This window comes from Cricetulus griseus, assembly GCF_003668045.3.
Source record: "Cricetulus griseus strain 17A/GY chromosome 1 unlocalized genomic scaffold, alternate assembly CriGri-PICRH-1.0 chr1_0, whole genome shotgun sequence".
NCBI classification, from domain to species: domain Eukaryota; kingdom Metazoa; phylum Chordata; class Mammalia; order Rodentia; family Cricetidae; genus Cricetulus; species Cricetulus griseus.
Window position 1 is genome coordinate 270115349 of NW_023276806.1, and position 23938 is coordinate 270139286.

Here is a 23938-nt window from a genome sequence, read left to right on the forward strand (position 1 = left end):
GGATCTTAACTTCCACAGTTGTGTTTTTTAATTGCTTCAAAGCCACCAAGAGCAGAGATCCATCAAGTGGAGCTCACAATGCCCTCCTGTCTCAAGAGCTGGCGAGAAGCAAGAGTCTGTTCATCTGCTGGGATTGCTTCTTACATGCTTCTCAGATAAAAGTTCTTAATTATTCCACTTGTGTGAGGCAGTTAAAATAATCAAGTCATAGAAGTAGAACAGTAGCTACCAGGGAAGCGGGCCATTGATCTATGGGCACAGTTTCCATTCCGTACAGCGGAAAAGCTCTCAAAAGTGCACTGCTGAATTACAGACCTGCACACTTAAGGAAGGCTACCATAGCCAGGAAGGCAAGGCACACCTGTTATCCCAGCAGTTTGGAGACTACAGCAGGAAAAAGTTCTCAAGTCTGAAGCTATCTGGGCTGCCTAGTAACTTTTGTCTCAAAATAAAAAGGGGTGAGGGGAGGGATGTTGGCAAAATGGCTCAACTGGTAAGATTCTGGCCACCATGCCTGACAATCGGAGTTCAGCCCTCAGGTCCCACATGGTAGAAGAGAAGCCATTCCTGCAAGTTGTCCTCTGACCTCCCCACACACATGCTGTGGCATGTCCCCATACACTACACAAAATAAATAAATGGATGAATAGATAGATAGATAGATAGATAGATAGATAGATAGATAGATAGATAGATAGATAGACAGACAGAAGTTATAATAATGTTAAGTTATGTGCATTTCAACAAATTCTTTTCCAAAATAGCTTTTGTATTTTAAATAGAACTTAGCACCAAATACAGGTTCTTTCCATTTTGCCAAGGAAAGAAGAATTGAGCTATCATTTGCTGATTGATGAGCACAAGTGACAGACCTCCTGTGCATGTAGAGCACAGGACTAATGGCAGAAGCCTCAGCCTTGGATGTGGAATGAGATCCTACTTGAGTTCACAGAAGCTTGAAGCAACCTTGAGCTGTCCATTGCATCACGTTCTATGGACACAGTAAAGCAGGAGGCATGAGGATGCTCACTCAGCCTCATAACAAAATCGCAAGCAAGGCATCCTTCCTCTGGGCTGGTGGGGTATAGGAAGAGACCGATCGTTGGTGTGTGGAAAACGTAGTATCGACTTCTATAAAAGCTGCACTTCTCTTACTTATGGCAAAGACATTCTCTCTCCCCATGTCTCATTCTCCACATTTTCCTGGACTCCCAGAGGAAAACACTCCTACCCCCCCCCTTGCTACCAAACAGGACTATATGACCCACGCCTGTGGGTCTCAGGCAATGAAAAGCTATTCTTCCTGAAGGGAGAGCTCTGGCAAGCTCATATGGAGGCAGTGAGGCCATGAACATGAGTCTGTGAGTCACGCTTGGAAGGGGCCTTCTAGAGACCACTCAGCCCACAGCAGGCTTTGTGCAGGTCAGAAGTGAGCTACTGAGTGTTAAGCCATGGGGACTTGGAAGGTTTCTGTCGCTTCATGATTGCCCACCTGGCTTATCTAATACACTGGCTGGTGGTTGGCTGGGATTCAGCAATACTGGTGCTGAAATGCTAGTCTATAAGATAATTTACAGGCTCTCTTCCCTCCCCCTCCCCCCACCTCTCATAGCCCAGACTGGCTTGAAACCCACTAGGCATCCAAGGATGAACTTGAGCTTGAGCTTCTGACCCTCAAGCCTCTACCTCCCAGGTGCTGGGGTTTAGATGTGGGCCATTACACCTGGCCATTTGTTTTTCTTGCCTCCAGGTAAATGGGAAAGAACCTTGTGGTAGAAAAAAAAAAAACTAAAATAATTGGCTCATTCTCACATTGACACAGGGTGATGTTCTCAAGCAAGTGTGTTTCATCCTACAACATCAAGATGCTCTATAGCAGATTTCCTCTCTCCAGCCCCCCCCCTCTCTCTCTGTGTGTGTGTGTGTGTGTGTGTGTGTGTGTGTGTGTATAGGCCCAAGGTTGATGTCAAGAATCTTCTTCTACTCTTATTGGCAGAGTCTTTCAATTAAACTCAGAGCTCACTGAATTATAGGCCGGAATTACAGAAGAGCTAGCACACTATCTGACATTTTCATGGGTTCTGGGAATCTGACATCTGACCCTCTTTGCTTACACAGTGAGCACTCTAGCCACTGAGCCATCTCTACAGCCCACTGCAGATTTCCTAAAACATAGTACTCAAAAAAATCTTAGGCATTTCATGAATAGGATTTTTTTTTCATTGCCCTGTTATTTGAGAGTGAATGATATTTTAAGTGGGTTCATGTTTATTGGAGAACATGTTGGAATCATATCAAACCTCTGATCTCATGGATACTATTTCTTAGAGCAATGCTAAAGGAAACATTGATTTTTTTAAAATGGGCATTTTTTTTGGAAACTAGCAAATATCCCACAGGCTAGTCTATGGGTGGGTATGGCAGAAATCAGGAAGCTAAGCAAAAGTTTAGCACACAAGGTCCTCGACCATGGCAGGGAGCCTCTATAGAGCTAGTATCGATGCTGCAAGGTTGCAGCCTCCCTCTCTGAAGCCCAGGGAAAGGTCTCCTGGCCCTGGCCTGACTTTTCCCATACCACAAAGCCAAGTAGTCACACTGTACTTGCCTAGGGCTTCCTCCAGAGACCAAGCAGCTATCAGTGAGACTACAGAAGTTGCCAGACGGCACTAGGAACAGTGCCTGATAATCCATCTCATCTCTGTCTTCTCTTCTTAGATCCCCAGGTCCCATCATCATGAGCTGACCTGATTGTTTGATCCATCCCATAAGGGAAACTTCTGCTTTGGGCTGACAGGAGGAAGAGGTGGAGGCCCAGAACCCTGGGCAAGGGCTGAGTCTCTCCTGCCCAGACATTGCTGTTATGTTTAGCCTGGTCCCCTGCCAGAGTTTCGGGTGCAGTCTGAGCACCTGGGTTCTCTGGTGAAATGTGGTAAAAATGCAAAGATAGGTAGATTGATCTGGCCTCCCACATGTTTAGGTGTTAACACAAACTGAAATGTGTGAGTAACTTGCCCTGGTCAGACCTCCAAAGACTGCTTTAGTGTTGGTATCACTGACACTGTATTCTGCTGTGTTTAGCTAAAGGTGTCATCTTGTTTGTCTCATTGTTTTCCCCAGCTTCTACCTTAGTTTGACCCATGAGAAGTCATAATGCATTCTGGTACTTATCTTCTATAAAAAGGAGTTGCAGCTCACTCACCATCACGGCCATATCGCCTTGTCCCTTAACAAAAAATTTGTCCTGTGGCAGTGGCTGAGGCTCAGCTCTGTCCCCCTTCTGCCCATAGCAATTCCAGGGCTCTTCATTCTATAGACTTCTTCTAGGAAACGAGCAGAAGAAGGAGAAGGAGGAAGGAATTCTGAGAATACAGCATTGCCCTCCCTTCCAGACCAGAGCATGGAAGACTGGCCCAGTCACCTGGGTATCCAGGGTAGGATGTGGGGAAGTAAAAGAGAATGTCCAGCATGAGTGCAGGGAACAATTGGCTGATATTACACATAGAGAGCATCTATGAACCCATGAGTCTACCAGGAAGAGGAGGAGGAAGAGGAAAAGGAAGGGGAGAGACGGGAGGAGGGGAAAGACAGGACCATGGAGGAGGGGTAGGAAGACAGGAAGAAGAGTAGAAAGAAATGAGGGACAAGGGGAGGAAGTGGGAGGGGGGGACAGAAGGAACTAGAATAGTTCTCTTAAAGGGATTTTTTTTCAAAGAATGAGCAAACACTACTGATTTGTCGTTCTACTTGGGAGCACAGAATCCTTACAATTAGAGCTCTATGAGCAAGGCAATTTTGAATTTTCAAGTGAGTTGAACACAAAGGTGGAGAATATGCAGGCCACATTGTTGGGGGTGGAGGGGCATAAGAAGTAAGATAAAAGAACAAGTGGAGGCAGTTTTGTCTAGTGATGAAATGCCCCCTGCCCCGGGATTGGCCTAGCCTCTCCTAAGTTAGTGTTAGGGCCTGCCAGGGCAGCAAAAATTTCCAACCAGGCCCTGGGGGACTCTCCCAGCACCTTGAGAGGTTAGTGGGGGCTGTTGGGCATGTGGGTTGGACATCCCATTGTGTCAGCCTGTGTGGCAGAGGCTCTCAAGAGAGGGGAGCCAGAAGGACATGGCTTGCCAGAATGCCTCAAGAGCCCCAGCTTCTCCCTTTGAATCTCACCTCCCAGGAGAACTGGCTCCTACCTGGACTAGGGGATCACAGGCCACCTGACAGTCTGTCTTAATAAGGACCATAACATCTAACCCAGGTCACAGAGGCCCTGGCAGACCTACCATGGGCTTCCCTAGCCTGAGAGGCCCTCTGAAAATAGACTAATTCTGACTGAGCTTTGCCAATTCAGGTCTGTCTGCCAGAAGACATCATCAGCTCCATTCCTAGGGGACGAAGGTCTCCTGACTGACACATACGTGCTGCCTGTGTGAAGCGGGCACCCGCACTGACTTCTGCTTTGACTGTTATGTTTCAGAGACTGGGTGTTTTGACCCACGGGGTTATCTGAGTGATGGATGATAATGGAAGGGCTACTGTCATTGTAGCAAGCTCCATCTCCTTTGGTTCGAAAACACAATGTGCTTGTAGATAGTGCATCCTTGCAACCCGAACTTTGGCATGCACTGAAACCAGAGGCTAGAGATTCAGGGCCGCACTCCCTTATTTATTGCCCAGTGCACGGTCTGAGACCCTGCAAAGAGACATTTGTCTGTGAGTTTGGTAAGGAGTGGTGGGAAAGGAAGAACGTGCAGGCACACAAGCACATAGGGGAATCCCTTTTGTTTCCCCACAGCTTCTTCAAAGGAATCAGCATCTCTGACTCCCTTTGAGGACGTCCCTGTGTGGGTGGCTCTGTGGGTCTCCCTGCAATAACAAAAAAAAAAAAAAAAAAAAAAAGCAAAAAACCGAGGAACCTTGGATTGGTTCTTCCCTCAAAATGCAGAGTCTGGGTTTTAAAAAAAGATACAGATACAAAGCATGCCCAGAGAGACGTCAGCACAGAGTGGAGTGTGGGCTGAGGAATGCTGCCTCCTCGGGAGGTGACAGTCAAAAGCGCTGGCTCATCGTGGGTGTCAAAGGCCGTGTGCTGCAGGTAAATAGCGATGAGACGCTTCCCTCCCACTCAGATTCCACACTGGGAGCTTGGGTACTGCGGGAGCCTCATCCACTACCGGCTCCATTCATACACAGCCCTGGCTCTTTTCAAGGAAGCCCACAGGCTTCTTAGAGTGTCAGGCATCAGCCCAGAGCAGTTCCAGGGACAGACACAGGAAAACTGTCACTTCTCACTCCTGGTGCTGGCATTTATGTCTTCTTTTGTTCTTGGTGAAATGTCAGTTTTCCAACAGCCATTGCTGTTTCAAGCTACTGTGACTACATATTTATTATAAGCAAACTTGGTAGAAACCAACCCCACCTGCACAGATGCCAGCCCCTCCCCCCCCAAAAAAAAACCTTGCATAAAAGAGGATCTTTCCGCACAACTAAAGTGATCTCATGTGGACAAAGAATGAAACCACCTAAAATTCCATGAATAAATAGACCATAGGAACCTACCAACTATGTTAGGACAATGAATGTCAAAAGTGACGTTTATAGCAAACAGTGTAGGATGGTATAGCTAAAGCTATGATGAACGTTCAAAGGCTGTGGGCTTCAGAGGAGCAAGAAGGCACGGAGGGAGTTGTGAGAAAGCCTGGTCAGAGAAGGGATGAATGACACACAGACACACTACGGTTTGTAAGAGGCTATTGCCTTGTAACTTACCTTTTAAACACACTGCGGGGGTCTGAGGAGATGTCTCCACATATAAAGCGCTTGCTCCGAAAGTGTGAGGGTCTGGGATCGGAACCCAGCATCCCCACAAAGATCCTGCATTGAAGGCACATGTCTCTGACCCCAGCTCTGCACATGGTGAATAGTAGGGGCAGGTGGGCCCCAGGGGATTGTTGGGCAGCTGGTCTAACAGAAATGTTGAACTCCAGTTCAGTGAGAGACTATCCTCATAAGTTAAGGCCACCAAGATGGCTCAGTGGTAAAGGTGCCAGCCACTAAGGCTGATAAACTGCTTTCAATCCCCCAGACACTATGGGGTGGAAGAGGAGGACTGAGACCCCAAAAGCCATCCTTTGGCTCCCAGATACACGTGTGAATGGGCCCACGCAATGCATCCACTAATCCACACACACAAATAAATAAATAAAACTTCCATTAAAAAATTTTTAAAAAATACACATGGCAGGGATTGGTGAGACAGTTCAGTGGTTTAGAGCACTTGCTGCTTGTGCAGAGGAACAGGGTTTGGTTCCCATCACCCACAGACAGATCGCAGCTGTCTCTAACTCCAGTTCCAGGGGATCCAATACCCTCTCTGGCCTCCAAGGGCCCTGAACACACACACGGTGAACATACAAACAAACAGACACATGTGCACACACATGAATAAACTTGCAACAGAATGAATAAATGAGCTAGGTGACAAGTGACAGAGGGAGACATGCAGCGTGAGCCTCTGATTTCCAGGTTGCCCGTGCTCAGGTAAGCACACCTGCACACACACCTACACACACCTGCACACAGGCACATACGCATACAAAATAAAGATATGTTCTAGCCACATAGTGCAAAGGATGCTTCCACAAAGCAAAACCTGCCTTGGCTCTGAGAAGTGGTTCATCCCCCCAGAGCCATTTAGGATAGATACTACCTTTGCAATCGTGGGTGTTGGTCTCAGCCAGTGGCACCTGTGTAGCCTTGCCTGGAAGACTTCTTTTCTAGTTACTTTTTGTAGTGAGGTACAATAGCCCTTATCCCACTTCCACAAGAGCATTTTAACACAACGTAAGTTTATGACATGGCAGAGAGGCGGGTTCCCTGCAAAGGAGAGGCAGAAGAAGCAGTGCACACTCAGGCACTGCAATCTCATAAAACTAGCTGTGGTTTGCAGGTATTGGTCTACCACCAGCCAGAGTGCAAGCGGAGTAAAAATCTCTGGCAGGAGCTAGCTGCATTCTGGATGAAGCTTTTTGCAGGCTGGTGAATTCAGCGCAGTGCCAGACTTCTGTGTAGGAAGACCAGCAAACACCTACGTGGCATAATTTGAGGTGTATAACAAGGCCCTACTGGCCATAAAATTGCTCTTTGCAAAACCTACAGCAGTCGGGCATCCTCAGCTGCTGCTCTTAGTCCAACGATGGCTACACACCAAAGCAAACACACACCAGGGCCCCTGCCTTCAAGACCTGGCAAAGTAATTAGAGGCAGAAGTAAGAAAGCCTTGTCAGTGGTGAGACCGTGGAAAATAAGGGCTTTGAGGACGGCATGGCTTGGAAGGGAGGAAGCATGGGTTAGAAGGGAGAAGGGGGAGTCACAAAGCCCAGTGACAGCCTTAAGAGTGGCTTGGTCCCTGAAAGTGCCTGCTACACAAGCATGAGAACCTGAGTGTCGGCCCCTCAAGCCCTCCTCCTGACCTGCCTCCTGATGAGAAAATACCAAAGGCTGCTGAATCACGAGGGACGGAAACTACCATGCTCCCCTGTGCTCCTTAGCTCCGGCAATGTGTCACCTGCTATTATATCAAAAGTTCTTGTCCCACCAAACCCACATCCAGTTGTTGTGAAATCATGCAAGAACTGCTCCAGATAAATAAAGCCCTTCATGCAGAAAGAACATTGTCCTGGAAATGGTCGATAATTTGCAGTTTTGTTAAGTGGGTGGGAGACGGTGTCGGCACTATTTGGTCTAGGATGCCAAGCAAGCTCTTTTAGGAGGAGCTGCCTGAGCTGGGTCTGTTTCCATACACCCATAGTTCTAGCACTAGGGAGACTGAGGCAGGAGAGTTATGAATTACAGGGTAGCCTGGGATATATAGAAAGACTCCATTTAAAAAAAGAAATAAAGCGCCAGGAGCACGCCTTTAATCCCAGCACTTGGGAGGCAGAGGCAGGTGGATCTCTGTGAGTTCGAGGCCAGCCTGGTCTACAGAGCTAGTTCCAGGACAACCTCCAAAGCTACACAGAGAAACCCTGTCTCGAAAAACCAAAAAGGAAAAAAAAAGAAAAATAAATAAATAAAGATGCCGTTTATAAAGCAAACCCCAAAACTGTTGCCTGTCTGGGAAACCAAAAACAAAGTCCTTTGAAGATGTGTACCTTCGCTTACATTTGCTTCTGAAAGCCATGATGCCATCACGGGAGATGGCTCACACAAATATGGAATGAGGAGAGCAAGAAAGAACGCTTCAGGTGTGTGCTGGGTTTGGAGGTGGAAAGTGGGTTCTCTGAATATGTATGCTGTGGATATGTGGATATCTTTGCATGCATGTATATTGTAAGTACTCTTGTGCACCTGTGTGTATGTGACATATACGTTTATGAATAAATATGTATGCAGGTGTCTCCTAGCTCAATACAGTCAAAGGGCTAGAAAACAAAAACAAAGACAAAAACAAAAAACAACCCAGTAACACCCAGATCCTGGATTCTCCACAGATGGGGTAGGACAGGTGTAGACCTGGCTGTACCTGAAAGTGAGGAACATGTTCAAGACAACAAGGAGGACACTGAGCCAACTCAAATAGGCTGTTCTTGGCCAAAGCAACTGAAATAGAGAATTTCACATACTAACCATGAATCCTAAACACTGAAAGCTAGGTGTGGTGAACAGAAAGGTGGCTTTCTGTTAGTTTGAAGGAATCTTGGGCTACACAGTGAGTTCTAGGCCAGTCTAGGCTACAAAATAAGAGCCTCTCTCAAAACAACATAAAATACAAAACTAGATAAATGATGATGAAAAGGACAGACTAGAAGTTTTGCCCATAGTTGAAGGCAGAGGGCCAAACAGCAGTGTTTTGTTCAGAGTGAACACCACTTCCAAATAAAGAACTTCAAAAAGAAAGGCTTTCGGCTTAGATAGTGAGCACTTGTAATTCTTGCAACTTGGAAGCCTGGGTCTAGAGGATCATCAGTTCCAAGCCAGCCCAAGACCCTGCCTTAAAAACCAAAAAGAATGGAAGGCAGAGGCGGGAGGATCACTGCAAGTTCCAGTCCAGCCTAGTGAGACCCTGATTCTAAGAAATGGGATGGGAAAGCCGGACGCTGGTGGTGCACGCCTTTAATCCCAGCACTTGAGAGTCAGAGGCAGGCGGATCTCTGTGAGTTCGAGGCCAGCCTGGTCTCCTGAGCGAGTGCCAGGATAGGCTCCAAAGCTACACAGAGAAAACCTGTCTTGAAAAAAAAAAAAAAGAAAAAGAAAAAGAAAAAGAAAAAAGAAAAAGAAAAAGAAAAAGAAATGGGATGGGAACAAGGGGAGAAAACTAGCACTTCACAGCCCCAGGAAATAATTCATTCCATGCTTTGTCCTTCAATTACAGCTGGAGATTATTTGTCTCACTCACTTACTTGAGTGTAAATCTCAAGCTATTGAAAGTGACATTTTCCAATGTGAAAACTTCTTCCGGGTCAATGGAATCTTCCACAGGGTTGTGGAGCTTGGTAGAAGAGTTCAATAGATCATCTTGTCAAAAGCCAAAACTCTGCTAGCTTGATAGACACTAACCCTGTCCACATCCATCACAGTGTCAATCTTCGATGCTATCTTTTATGTAATTGTCACAACAAAACCAGATTCAGTTTTCAATAATATCAAGGTTTCTCTCATTGGCTCCTAATGCTCTTTTCTTTCTTCTTAATTTAACCCCAACCACTTACAAAACGTTTCCTGGAGCTGTGTTTGTGGCCCAGCTGTTAAGTGCATCTCTAGCAAGAATAAAGCCCTGGATTTGATCCCCAGCACCAAGTAAAACCAGGTGTGGTAGTGTGTACTTGTCATTTTAGCACTCTGGAGGTGGAGTCAGGAGAGTCCAGAGTTCAAGGTCACCCTTGACCACATATTCAACGTTATCTTGGGACATAAGAGACCTAGGAGAGGACAGAGGGAGAGAGGGGGGAGGAAGGGACAGAGAAGAAAGGAAGGGAGGGAAGAGAAGGGAGATCAAACCTAAGATGAATGTTTTTACATTTGTCTGTACATAGTTCAACAGATCATCCCAAGGCTAAAGGAGTGTATACAGCTGTTCTTACAAACCTAATGTCTACTTTGCCTGCTGGCCAGAGAACAGAGCTCTCCATGAATGATGGTCACTGGAGACACCTAGAGGACATATTGAGGAACTGCTTGGGAACCGGACTTGAAGGCACTCCGTTGATACAGGATTCAGGATACACATATAAGGTGTGTTGGTTCAGAACACCTGGTGGGAGGCGAGGCAGGCCATTACCTACCCCAAAATCACTTGCTCGGCAAACATTAACCCTGGGAGAGTGTACTTTGTGGCTGGCCTGTTATAAGAGGAGGCATGTTGTTGGCTAATCAAAGACACCAGGAAAACCTGCTCTGGAGCTGATGCTAATCAAAGCAGCCAAGAAAAACCAAAACGTCCCTTGTTGAGTGTGAAGCTATTTCCTCTGCTCTTTGATGATTTTCTACGTGCTCAGTACTCCTTGCATTTAGAAATTAAGTGGAGTTTGTTTTTTTTTCCAAGTATTTTGTTTTTTGACAATTTCACATGTGATCTTTTTATACAATTTCACCCCTCCCAGTTCTTCCCATGTCTCCTCCCTCTAGAACTCCTGACCTCTTCTTCTATACTTATTGGGGGTTTTGTTGTTTTTCTGAGTCAGGGCTTCTCTGTGTAGTTTTAGCTGTCCTGGATCTCACTCTGAAGACCTGGCTGGCCTGGAACTCACAGAGATCTGCCTGTGTCTGCCTCCCGAGTGGTGGGATTAAAGGCGTGTACCACCACCTGGCTGGCTTTCTTATCATTGTCACATATATATGCACACACACACACACACACACACACACACACACACACACACACACCCTACTGGGTTCAGTTAGTGTTGCTCATATGTACATGTGTTTCAGAATGACCACTTGGACTGGATAACTTACCATGTAGCTCATCCCTGGAGAAAAGTGATGCTCAGGAGCCACTAATTGCCTGCAGCTTTTCATCTAGGCATGGGTGTCCTACTTTGCTTTCCTGTTGCTGTGATAAAACATTCCAACCAAAGGCAACTTGGGAGGAAAGGATTTATTCATATCATGGCTCACTATCATCGAGGATACTGAGTGCAGAATTTGAAGGGAAGACCATGGAGGAACACTGCTTACTGGCTTATTTCAAGTTCAGCTGCCTCTCTTATGCAGCCCAGGCCCACCTGCCCAGAGATGGCATTACCCACAGTGGGCTGGACCCTCCTATATCAGTTAGCAATTAAGAAAATGCCCACAGTCAGGCCCACAGGTCAATCTGATGGAGGTAATTCCTCTTTGCTCTTCCCAGATGTATCTAGGTTTGTGTAAGTGGACAAAAAAAAAACTCTGATAGTGAGGTTTTGTGAAATTTCCTCCGTCCACATTGGCATGTCAATTGTTGTGGCCATGATGCAAGTCTTGGTCATGCAAACACATTATTGAGATTTCATGGGTGCACATCCCTGTCACGTCTAGAAGACACTATCTCACAGCAGGTGTCCTCTGATGCTTTACTGTTATTTTAAAGACACTGAGAAATCCCCCCTTCAACTGTCAGCAGTCTCTATTAGACAGAATAGACTGCCTGTCTTATCTCTTTGCCCTGTCAACTACTCATTATGCTTTTCAATTAACAGCAAGCTGATGAGGACAGTAGCTCATTCCTGCTTTAGAGCCTTGACTCTCACAGTCTGGTGAGTGGGGGTGGGGACTGCAGTTACAGTGAGGGTACCAATGGATTATGACACACAGACAACTATAAGAAAAACAACTGGCTATATCCCGAAAGTCCTCAGGCCAAAAAAAGTCTTAGTATCTCAGTAATGTTTATTACAGCATCATCACCATCTATGTCTAGTCGTCTTTTATTCTGGAATGTAACCAGAGTCTTCCTCTAGAAGTGCTACAGTCTTAGAGGAAATTTTCCTTTTCCTTTGCTATAGAGAGTTCCTATTATATACTGATAAAGGTAATACTTGAGGACTTAAGGTACTTGACCTTTTATTGTAACAAACCATTTGAAATTTTTGGCCTAATTCTTTTCTTCTCTTTATTGGGGTGGGGAATCATCGTGGCAGGAAGGAGTCTCTTCCCAGTGTCTGGAAGTTTTTACAAATAACAAACTCAAGTCTGAGGTTGCATTTTCTTTTTTATGTCCAGACAGGGTGTGGTTGGAAGCAGACTTGGAACTGGGAGGGAAAATGTGTATTTAGTAGTTTTTTTTGGTTTTTTTATTTCTCTTTCAAGGAGGAAGACAATGAACGGGCCTGTGAATTTCTCTGAGGTCAGAATGAACATCCAGTATAGATGGGATTGAAAGCATTGCTATTGAATGCCTATGTGGTACAGGCAGAAGTAGGTGAATGAGTGTGATCCCATGCATGTCTCAGAGCGAGTCTCCAGTGGCATGTTTCATTTCAGTTGTGTAAAGTAAGCATGATCAAATGATCAGGGACGGTTAATCAATTGCAGATAATGTTAAAAGATGCTTTTAGATTAGAGTGGAACCAAGTGACCACTTCTGTAATATTTAAGAACTGGATCAGAAGGTGAGTAAAGGTGGAAGAAACAAATGCCTAACCCAAAATAACTGTGCTGTTGCAGTTTCTGCACTGTAGGGGCTGGAGCTGAACTCTGGCTCTCACCACTAAGCCATCTCTCCAGCCCCCACTAAGGGAATTTTCATAACGCTCAAGACAGCAACTGAAACAGCAACTTTGAATTTTTTTTTTCGAGACAGGGTTTCTCTGTGTAGCTTTGGAGCCTATCCTGGCACTTGCTCTGGAGACCAGGCTGGCCTCGAACTCACAGAGATCCGCCTGCCTCTGCCTCCCAAGTGCTAGGATTAAAGGCATGCGCCACCAACTCCCAGTGCAACTTTGAATTTTGAAGTATTGTTTTGGATATAGTGTTGTACTCATCTGTGTTATGTGTGTTCATTCTTGTGGAGAAGGTGTCCTGGGTGGCCTTGGTTTGGGGGCTTTTTGATTTTGTTTAGTCTTATGTCAACTTGACTCAAGCCAGAGTCATCTAAACCGAGGGAACCCCAGGGGAGAAAATGCCCCCATGTCTGGGCAGATGGCCAAGCAGGCTGAGAAAGCCTGAGGGAGTAAGCCAGGAAGTAGCCTTCCTCCATGGTCTCTGCTTCAGTTTCAGCCTCCAGGTTCCGGCCCTGACTTCCCTTCATTAAAGATTCATAAGCTAAAATAAATACTTTCCTCCAAAATTTTAATAATGGTGTTTTACCACGGCAATAGAAAAGTTAATTGAGACAGAAGGCATCCTTCTCAATCATGCACAACTACCACTTACTATAACTATTAATGATATGAAATTTTTACCTCCATGTATGTCTGTGCACAACATGGTGCCAGAAGAGGGCACCAGGTCCCTAGGACTAGGGTTATAAACAGTTGTGAACTGCCATGTAGGTATTAGGAATTAAACCCAGGTCCTCTGGAAGAGCAGCCAGCTCTCTTCACTGCTGAGCCATCTCTCCAGCCTCTCCACCTTATTTTTTGAGACATGGTTTCTCCCTGGAGCTCACTGGTTGGTGAGTTAGTCCCAGGCATTCTCCTGCCTCTGCTTTTCAGCACTAGTGCAGGCTGCCATGTCTGACTTTTTCATGTGAGTCATAGAGAGCTAAACACAGGCTCATGCTAGTGCGGCAAGTAATTTACTGCCTGGGCCATCTTCCTAGCCTCTAAACATTTCTGCATAGGTTTGTATATGTTGCCTGTGTTCATGCATGTCTGTGTGTAGACACATGTATTGACAGTGTGTGTGTCTGCCTGTGTCTGTGTGTCTGTCTGTGTCTGTGTGTGTCTGTGTGTGTCTGTATGTCTGTGTCTGTGTGTGTGTCTGTGTGTCTGTGCCTGTCTGTGTGTGTCTGTGTGTCTGTGTTGTCTGTGTGTCTGTCTGTGCCTGTGTGTATCTGTGTCTGTGTGTGTCTAGAGAACAACCCTAAAAACAACTTTATGAAGATGATAGAGACCCTCAAAGAGGTAATGAGAAAATCCCTTAAAGAAATAGAAGAAAAAACAAACAAAAAAATTCAAGAAATGGAGGAAAAGACAAACCAAAAATTGCAAGAAATAAACAAATCTCTTAAAGAAAACAAGGAAAGCCAAGAAAAACAAGTGAAGGAAACAATTCAAACAGTGCAAGCCTTGAAAGCTGAAATGGAGACAATAAAAAAAACAGTCTGAGGGAGTGCTGGAAATAGAAAAGCTGGGTACACGATCAGGAACCACTGATTTAAGTATAACCAACAGACTACAAGAGATGGAAGAGAGAATCTCAGGTGTTGAACATACACTAGGAGAAATAGATTTATTGACAAAAGAAAAAAAACTTTTTTTTTTTTGGTTTTTTGAGACAAGGCTTCTCTGTGGCTTTAGAGGCTGTCCTGGAACTAGCTCTTGTAGACTAGGCTGGTCTTGAACCCACAGAGATCTGCCTGCCTCTGCCTCCCAAGTACTGGGATTAAAGGCGTGCGCCACCAACTCCTGGCTATTGAGTTGGATTTCTTCACCTGCTTCTATACCTACTATTCTTGGGTTTGGCCTTTTCATGGTGTCCCATATTTCCTGGATATTTTGTATTAAGCATTTGTTGGACTTAAGATTTTCTTTTGTTGCCGGGCATTGGTGGCACATGCCTTTAATCCCAGTACTCGGGAGGCAGAGCCAGGTAGATCTCTGTGAGTTCAAGGCCAGCCTGTTCTCCAGAGTGAGTGCCAGGATAGGCTCCAAAGCTACACAGAGAAACCCTGTCTCAAAAAACCAAAAAAAAAAAAAAAAGGAAAAGAAAAGAAATCCAATTTAAGGTGCAGAAAACATTTTCAACAAAAGCATAGAAGAAAACTTTCCCAGCCTAAAGAAAGGCATACCAATTAAAGTACAAGAAGCCTACAGAACACCAAATAGAGTGGACCACAAAAAAAAGTTCCCTCATCACATAATAATCAAAACGCCAAACATACAGAATAAAGAAAGAATATTAAGAGCAGCAAAGGAGAAAGGTCAAGTAACATATAAAGGCAAACCTATCAGAATTACACCTGACTTCTCCATGGAAACTCTGAAAGCCAGAAGGTCATGGATAGATATTCTACCAACACTAAGAGACCAAGGATGTCAGTCCAGACTACTATAGCCAGCAAAGATTTCAATCACTATAGATGGAGAAAACAAGATATTCCATGACAAAACTAGATTTGAACAATACATAGCTACTAATCCAACCCTACAGAAAGTTCTGGAAGGAAAACTCCAACCCAAGGAAGTTAACTACACTCTCAAAAACATAGGCAATAGATAATCCCACTTTACCAACAGCCAAAAGGAAAAGGAGGTGGGGAATCCACACACAATACCACCAACAACAACAAATCCAAAACAAACAAGAATTAACAATCAATGGTCATTAATATCCTTCAATATTAATGGTCTTAACTTGCCTATAAAAAGACACAGGCTAACAGAATAGATACAAAGACAGAATCCATCCTTCTGCTGCATACAAGAAATACACCTTATCTTCAAAGACAGACAGTACCTCAGAGTTAAGGGTTGAAAAAAGATTTTCCAATCAAATGAACCTAAAGAAAAAGCTAGTGTAGCAATCGTAATATCTAACAAATTAGACTTCAAACTAAAATCAATCAGAAGATATGAAGAAGAGCATTTCATACTTATCACAGGAAAAGTCCATCAAGATGAAGTCTCAATTCTGAACATCTATGCCCCAAATACAAAGGCTCCAACATTCCTCAAAGAAAGATTACTAAAGCTCAAATCACACATAAAACCTCACACACTTATAGTGGAAGATTTCAACACCCCACTCTCATCACTAGACAAGACCACCAGACAGAAACTTGACAAAGAAACAAAGGAACTGGCAGAAGTTATGACCCAATTAGGTTTAACAGACATCTCTAGAGCATTCCATCCAAACACAAAAGAATACACCTTCTCGGTGCCACATGGGACCTTCTCTAAAATCAACCACATACTTGGCAACATAGCAAACCTCAACAGGTACAAAAAAAAAAATGGAATAACCCCCTGTATCTTATCAGACCACCGTGCTTTAAAGTTAGAATTCAACAACAACACAAATTGCAGAAACCCTACAAACTCATGGAAACTGAATGATGAGCAATTGCACCATTCCTGGGTCAAGGAAAAAAATAAAGAAATAAGTTAAAGACTCCCTAGAATTCAATGAGAATGAAGACACAACACACTCAAACTTTTGGGACACTTTGAAAGCAGTGCTAAGAGGAAAGTTCATAGCACTAAGTGCTCACATGAAGAAATTGGAGAATAGTCACACTATAGAATTAACAGCACTACTGAAAGCACTAGAGCAAAAAGAAGAGAACTCACCCTGGAGGAGTAGACGCCAAGAAATAATCAAATTGAGGGCTGAAATCAATAAAGTTGAAACAAAGAAAACAATACAAAGAGTCAATGTAACAAAGAATTGGTTCTTCGTGAAAATCAACTAGACAAACCTTTATCCAAACTAACCAAAAGGCATAAAGAGAACATGCAAATAAACAAAATCAGAAATGAAAAGGGAGACTTAACTGTAGGGGAACCTGTAGCCACGCCTGCTTAGGGGCTGGCTACAGGTCTGCCTGACAGAAGTTGGCACTGTCTTGGTTAGGATTGGTTAGGAGTGGAATATTCCTGTGATAGGCCTGACCACGTTCTTCTTTAGAGGGTTATAGACTTTGGGACTTCAGGTTAGGAAAACAGAGGAATGCTTTAAGCATGGCTTAATGGGCCATATTAGTAGGAACATGGAGGCCAGTGGTGCTGAGAGTGATTTGAACTGTGAGGGCCTGGCTCAAAAGGTTTAGTCCATTATTGTCATGGCAGGAAGCATGGCAGCATGCAGGCAGACATGGTGCTAGAAACGGAACTGAGAGTTCTACATAGGGATTGGCAGGCAGCAGAAAAGAAAATGCCACAAGGGTCTGGCTTGAGCATCGGAGACACCAAAGCCCACCACCCCCAGTGGCACACTTCCTCCAACGATGCCACACCTACTCCGACAAGGCCATATTTCCTAGTAGTGCCACACCCTACGAGCCCCTGGGGGCCATTTCTTTCAAACCACCGCGGCCTATAAATAGAAGACACACATCTGTACTCTCAACACTCCTGGGGAAAGCTGGAAGGCGGAGACAGGAAAATGTCCCAGAGACTTAGAAGCTTGAGAGTCAGCTTGGCTGGAGTGTGCAGCCCATCAGTAGTAACAAGAGAGAGGCTGCCTCAGGAAGGAGATCAGCAAGAACTGTGGCCTATGACCCACACTCATATATACATACACTAAATAATTAGATAGTTAAAAATGTTTGTCTATTTATTTGTTGTTTTGTTTACTTACTCTCTTTTAAAGATTTATTTATTTAGTATGTGTACAGTGTTCTACCTGCATGTGTGCCTTCAGGCCAGAAGAGGGCACCAGATCTCACTACAGATGGTTGTGAGCCACCACGTGGTTTCTGGGAATTGAACTCAGGACCTCTGGAAGAGCTTGCCGGTGCTCTAAACCTCTGAGCCATCTCACCAGCCCCGAAATAAATAAAATTAAAAATTAAACAAATTAAAGTAAAAAGCTGAAGCCCCAGCACACCCTGGATCAATCAATGATGCTACTTTTTTTTTATTTGTGGCCTTTTTTTTTTAATGCAAACAGCAAGAGGCTTTATTGTAGTTGTTTAACGATCTAACCCCATGTTAACTCGGGCAATTTTTGCCTTCTTTTGTTTTACTATTTTTCCAGAATTGGTTTTACTGCATAGATCAAACTTGCCTTGAACTCATGATCCTCCAACCTCTTCTGTCTACCCTGGGGCCTCTGTGATGTCTCTGGGCATAGCTAAGGCCACACTGACCACTCTGACACCAACATGCACTAAAGAAGAACCTGCATGGACATCAGAGCTGGACAGGGTCCAAACACAGCATTGCCACCAACAAGCTGTAGGACCCAGAGCAACTTTTCTCTACCTTAATTTCCCATCCTTTTTTTTTGTTGTTGTTTTGTTTTTTTTTGTTTTGTTTTGTTTTGTTTTGTTTTTTTTGTTTTTCGAGACAGGGTTTCTCTGTGGCTTTGGAGGCTGTCCTGGAACTAGCTCTTGTAGACCAGGTTGGTCTCGAACTCACAGAGATCCAACTGCCTCTGCCTCTGGGGTCCTGGGATTAGAAGTGCGCCCCACCATGCATGGCCAGCCTTATATTCCAATCTTAAACTAAGTATGATAGAAATAATTTTCCCCTACTGGGGTTCTGAGAGTTAACTTGAATATGTGTTCAGTGTGGTACCCGACATGTAGTAACCCCAGGCCTAAGGGCCAGCTGATGAGGACTCCCCTATGCTCACTTCTTTTCAGATCACTTGCAACAAGTGGAGCTGCCCAGTGTGATCCTCATGTCGATATCCAGTTTTAGATGCCAGGCTCTATGCGTGGTGCCCTTAATGAGTCTCCTGGTGAGTGTTTATTGTCAACTTGATACAATTCAGTCACCTGGAAAGAGGGAAACTCAAGAAGTGCCTCCATCAGACTGACCTGCAGTCCTGTCTGTGAGGATTGTCTTGACTGATGTGGGAGGATTCGGCAGTCCACTGTGGGCAGCACCATCCCTAGGCAGGTGAGACAGGGCTGAATAAGAAAGACAGCAGAGAGCAAGCCAGTGAGCAGTACTCTTCTGTGGCTCCTGCCTTGATCTCTTGTCCTGACTTCCCTCAGTGACAAACTCAAGAATATGGTGAAATACGTTCTTTCCTCCCAAGTTGCTTTTGGTCATGATGTTTGTCACAGCCACAGATAAGCAAATTAGAATGCTAAGCATCAATCCTGCCAACATCAGCCCAGCCGGAGGCTAAAACACAGCAGAAGCCCATGGCTGGCCTCAGACACCCTCTGGGATGTATATTTATGCTGTACAACATATTACTTGGTATATGTAATAGTTGTAGGATGACTAAACTGAACTACTTAACACAAACTCACATTTCTGTGGTGAGAACATTAAAATCTCTTAGCGAATTTTGCTGCCTTTTTTTCTGTTGTTTTGGTACAGTTTTGCTAGGTTTCTAAGGCTAGCCTTGAACTCACAACAGTTCTCCTGCCTGATCCTCCTGGGTACTGAAACTGGCACATACCACCAAGTCTGGCATTTTGTCCATTTTATTATATTCCATAAGAATTTTTATATCATGATCTATTTAGTCATTTATTTCTCCCCCCTCTCTCTCTCTTTCTCTCTCTCTCTCCCTCTCTCTTTCTCTCTCTTTCTCTCTCTCTCTCTGTTCAAACACAAGATGTAGCCCAGATGTTGTTGAACTCTTGATCCTCCTGCCTCAATATTCAAAATGTTAGAATTAAGGTGTGTGTCACTACAAAGTGCAAGCGTGTTGGAGCCTAAAGTCACTCCTAACCTGCTGGGATTCTGAGTACCCTGCCCACTGAGTCTGACTTTGGATCCGTTCCCCTTCAAATCCATCATCATCGAGTCTGGAGGCCTTGTGAACATAGCCTGCTGGAGGAGGAGGCGGTGCTCATCTGTCCTCTGGAGCTAACCCCACCACTGTTTGCAGAGGCCTTCCCAGAAGAAATGTTGAGGCTCGGGGGATGATGGTGAAAGCCTGGTCCTGCCCATGCCTCCTTCTGGGGGTGAAGAACCCCCACTAGAGACCTTGCAGGCTGTGTTGAATGGTTCCGCTTGCGCAGAATGTTCACCGCAGGGACTTGACTCTTTTTGAAGACTCTTTCCTTGAGATCCAGTCACGAAACGAATCAGACGTATAGCCTTGGTCACAAAACCTTGGTCGGCAGCAGAGGGATCTGACTCTGAGCAGACTTCCGAGAAACTTCGTCCCACAGTCCCTTCGAGCTCTACTGGAGGAGGCAGCCTGCAGTCCCAAGAACCTGCCTGGTCTTAGAATGCCATGGGATTAGTGACTCAACTCAATAACACCTTGCTGGCTTTGAGCCACCACTCCCAGTTCACGTCATTCAGGTGCTGTGAGAACCACATTTCCGTGTCTATTCTGGAGACCCTGATAAACCACTGCTGCCAAGGCTGAGCCAGTTAAGCCATGAATTGTGCCCTGCACCTCTAGAGAGCTTCAGGAATTTGGAGCCTAGAGGGTTAATGGGGAGACACTTTCCCACTCTCTCTCTCTAAGCTGAAGCAGGAACTGAGGGAGATTAGGCCGAACCCTCAGTTCCGGATTTGTACTGCCTCTTTGGTTCATCTGAGGTCCACAGATTGATTACTCTTGGGGCCCAGCGATATCTGGGAGGTGTCAGAAGAATATGATGAACTGTGTTCCTCCGTTCACACCAGGTTCTATAGGAGAGTTTGTTACCTGTTGTTATGTTTTTGTTTAAGAAGAAGAAAAGAGAGAAGCGGATGAGACATATTAACTAGTGTATCATATGGGCCCGGCAGAGTAAGGAGACTAAGAGAGAAGAGGAACAGGGGTAATGGCTGACCGCCATGGCCGGTCACCCTAGAGAGGCAGAGAGAGCCCGTAGGTGGGAGAAGAGAGAGCGAAGCAGAAGAGAGAGATAGAGAGTAAAGAGTAAAGAGAGCCAGCAGCAGGGAAGTTGGACTTTTAAAGGGAAGACTGCCATGCACTCTGAGGTTCCCTGCATGCCCAGAGTCCTCAGCAGGCGTAAGGCCTGGCGGGTGACATGGTGATGTTGTCAGGGGGCAGGGTTTGTCTCTTAAAGAGATATTGCTAATCAGTATTAAAGCCTGAACCTTTCACCTGTGACCTCAGAACTAGAAGGACTGATGCAAGAAAGATCTCATTTTCAAAACTAGCCTGGGGTGTGTAGTGAAATACCATCTGCAAGCATCTCTAAATGAAGGGAGGGGACTGGGGAGGGGACAGAAACAAGGGGATCCTTGTTATAAAGAATATATCTTGTTGTAGACTGTAGTCGCCATGTATGCAGTAACCTGAACCCATTCTTCTGTCTAAATGAAAGTTTGTGCCCTCTGAACAGCACCTTCCTAACCCTTCCCACAAACAACCACCCTTGTGACCACGTCTCTATTCCTTCCTTGCTATTTCTCAACGCTTCTCAGAGCCAATAGCCTTTACTCATAGCCACATTTGGGACACTAAAATAAACTCACAAATGATAGTTCGCCTATACCACTCAAAATTTTAAAATACATATGCATGTGTATATGCACAGATACATATGTATATAATACATACATTATATTACCACCTGTAATAACAGGGGGAAACGAGAGACATAGTCATAGAAGATGCATTTCAACAGGCCCAGGACTGGGCATGACTATCCCTGAAGGCAGAATGATGCTGTCTGATGTTTCCTTCCATACACTGAATCACCATGAATGAGACTCACACCTACCCACTGATTATCGGCATGCCACAAGCAGCTCCGATGCCAGTAGGAAGCGTGGCCCTTGATGACAGGGCTACCTAAATAGTGAATAGCTCTTGAGTGACGCTTCAAACAAAACAACAACAACAAAGGCCTTTCATCAATCCACATGACCACTGCACCACCTCCAGAAATGTCAGTGGATGTTCAAGCTCAGCAGAGAGTGCTTAGCCACTTAGTTGTCTGTGGCTCTATGGAAGGATTCTTGGGTGAATGACAATGGGCTTCGTTTTGTTTTTATTGATAAGGAACAGACATTTCTTTCTCACAATTCTGGAGGTTGGGAAGGCCGACAAGATCAAGGTGCCAGCACATTCAGTCTCTGGTGACAATCCATTTTCATCAGTTTTGACATTAGCAATTGTGCAATTGCTGGCACCAGCTCCTGTATTGGTAAATGGGGGAATTGGAGGTTTTGTTTGTTTTCTTGCTTGCTTTAGTGAGGATCAAGGTTCTTGTTTGGAACTTAGTCCACTTGAGATACCTTTCAGGAATCCAGGTACCTTCAAATAGGTTACAGGTGCCAGGCAGGTGATGCAGGTCTGTAATTCCAGGAGAATTATCAGTGGATTCAAGGTCAGCCTGATCAACATAGTGAGACCTGTTTCAAAAACAGGGGGGAGGGGGGCAAACAAACAAAAGGTCGTCTGAAATTTAGCCCTGAGAAATTGAGTTTTTTTTTTTTTATAGCATTTTTGAGATTTACTTATTCTTATGTGTATGAGTGTTAATGCCTGTCTGTACACCATGTGTTTGCAATGCCCGTAGAGGCTAGAAGAGGGCATTAGATCTCCCTGGTTCTGGGAACCGAGCTCAGGTCCTCTGAAAGAACAGCAAGGGCTCTTAATGCCTAAGCAAACTCTGTAGCCCCTTAGTTTGGTTTGAAGGAATGGAAAGTAGTGATGTGACCGGGAGCTAGGGAGGCAGAAGGGGAGACGAGAAAGAGTTGATGAGAACGGTGTGTCCCATTAGGGTGGCTTTGCATTAGGACCCAGATGGGAGAAAAGGAAGAGCTAACCATGGGAGCCAAGTCCCTGAAGTGAAGCAGAAAGCAACCCTGCTGACCTGCTACCCAATGGTGAGATAAGGCTGAGCGCATTTCTCCCTGTGGCAAGGTGTGCCCTATCTTTACAATCAGAATCTCAGCAGGGAGAGCACTAGGTCCCAGGGTTCATGAGCTTTTAGGGTCTGGTTTAAGGCAGCTCTTTCAATGTGGAGCAGAAAGGGGACTAGACTAGAAATACACAAAGATTATGAAAGAACAGCTGGAATCTAGGATTGCCGTGACTGCGGGGGGGGGGGGGGGGGGGGACAGCTGTGGGCATGCTGGCACAGTTGGTAGAGAAAGAGAGGGCAATTCCCAAGTGATTAGCTCAAGTTTCTTCTGTTTTCCTGGTTAACAAACAAGGGCAAGAACTGAGTGAGAAGAGCTGAGTGGTACACAGGAAATCTCGAGAGGCCAGACTGGGAGACACCACTGTTTTGAAGAGCAGACAAGACTAGAAGAACATGCAGAGAAAGTGCAATAGGGATGTGGGTGTCCTCCAACTCACCAGCTAAATGAAGGTCAAAGGCAACTCCTCTCCCAGAGAGGAAGTGTTGTCAACTTGCTGCAGGGCTGAGAGTAGAGTTTCTATTAGTATTTCTCTGGGCCAACAGGGTATTTGGCTCCCATTGAAGGCAAGCATTGAAAACACTGAGATTAAAGAAATTGAGTTTTTTTTTTTTAATTTTAAATATAGTTATAGTTTCACTAATCTCACTGATATTAATGTTGATACTCATTTTCAACCAACACATAATCACCTTCTTAAATGAAATCACTTTAATATGTTTCTCTGAAGTCTCTTTGTCTGTTTACCAAAGTTTATCTAATAATTTATGTGACTTAAAAAACATGGTATGCTACCCTTTATATTTGTTAAAGGAATTCATGTGGAAAATAGTTTCTCATTGAAAACCCAAATCAACAGTTGTAAATGGGCTTATTTTGTATTGCAGAGGCTGGCCATTGCTAGATGGAAGTCAGGGTAGCATAAATAGCAAACTTATATAGAAATATGATGAATCTTCCATGGTTGGATAGAAATGGTATCAGAAATGATACATTATCTGAAAGATAAATCAAAATAATTTTATTTGAATATTTTATTGACTTGATAGTCAATGTTATATTCTGTTTAATAAGTCTTTTGTTTTTTAATGTTATATACTGCAGTAGTTAGCTTTGCAGTTCTTTGTAGATATATAGATATTAGATCAAAAACATGACAAGTGCCTTGAGATCCACATGCCTGTTTTGACATGATTTGAAGCTTTTCAGTGTGTTGATGGAGGTGGCAAGTTTTAAAAATCAGGCCAGGATTGCTTAAACATCTTCTTGGCCAAACATAACTGTTAATAAATTTGAGAGCATTCATTCCAAATAAAGCTACTGCTTTTGGATAA